This window comes from Mandrillus leucophaeus, unplaced genomic scaffold (assembly GCF_000951045.1).
Source record: "Mandrillus leucophaeus isolate KB7577 unplaced genomic scaffold, Mleu.le_1.0 Scaffold522, whole genome shotgun sequence".
In the NCBI taxonomy this organism is placed as follows: domain Eukaryota; kingdom Metazoa; phylum Chordata; class Mammalia; order Primates; family Cercopithecidae; genus Mandrillus; species Mandrillus leucophaeus.
Window position 1 is genome coordinate 43160 of NW_012105609.1, and position 1188 is coordinate 44347.

Below are 1188 nucleotides of genomic sequence, written 5' to 3' on the forward strand. Positions count from 1 at the left end.
GACTACAGGTGTGCGCCACCACACCTGGCTAATTTTTGTACTTTTAGTAGAGATGGGGTTTTGCCATGTTGACCAGGCTGGCCTCAAGCTCCTGATCTCAGGTGATCAGCCCACCTCGGCCTCCCAAAGTGCTAGGATTAGGCCAGGCGCAGAGGCTCACGCCTGTAATCACAGCACTTTGGGAGGCCGAGGCAGGCAGATCATCTGAGGTCAGTAGTTCGAGACCAGTCTGACTAACACGACGAAACCCCTTCTCTACTAAAAATGCAAAAAAATTTAGCCGGGGATGGTGGTGGGCGCCTGTAATTCCAACCACTCGGGAGGCAGAGGCAGGAGAATCACTTGAACCCAGGAGGCGGAGGTTGCAGTGAACCGAGATCACGCCATCGCACTCCAGCCTGGGCGACAGAGCAAGACTCTGTTTAAAAAAAAAAAAAAAAAAGGGTTGGGATTACTGGTATGAGCCACCGCGCCCGGCCACAGGACTAACTTTGAATGAAACTCTGCCATAAATCCCATGTCAGACTTTCTCTCCAGTTTGGGCTAAACGACTTCCCTAGAACTTACGGATCTTATTTTTTTTGCAGCTGATTGCACACTGAGTAAGACTGGCAATCGGTTACATTCTTAACGCAGCTTGTTCTTCTTTAGAAACTTAAATTTATTGGGCTCCCACTGTGTGCTAGACCCACGTAACAGTTCTCACGCTAACACTGCAAACTTAGGAGTGTCTGCATTTTGGAAATAAGGAAACTGAGGTTTAGTGGTCCAGTTCTTGTCTAAGGCCCCAGCCAGCAGGTAGTGTAGCTGAGTGGGATCCCATCTAAGACCCATCTGACTCCAACAGCCACGACCTTTCCACCATGCCTTGGTTGGATTCTTCGGTCCATTTCCACCTCAGTCTTCAACGTACACAGCCTACATCCCTACCGGTCGGTTTAGGGACGAAAAGTCCCCAAGGACTTAGGTTTCCTTGCGTTCAAATGATAATCTGGGGTTACTCCGCGCACCTGGGGAACCCAGAAGTTCCAGATGGCCGAGGAAGGGCGGAAGAAAAGGCCTGCGTTAGCTACTCCCGTCTGCTAAAAGGCAGGCGGATCCCCCCACGGCAGCTCCACGCCGAGTGACCACGGGCGAGCAGCGGGAAAAGGGCAGCGCTGCGGAAGGAGCCCCGGGGCGCCACAGCCC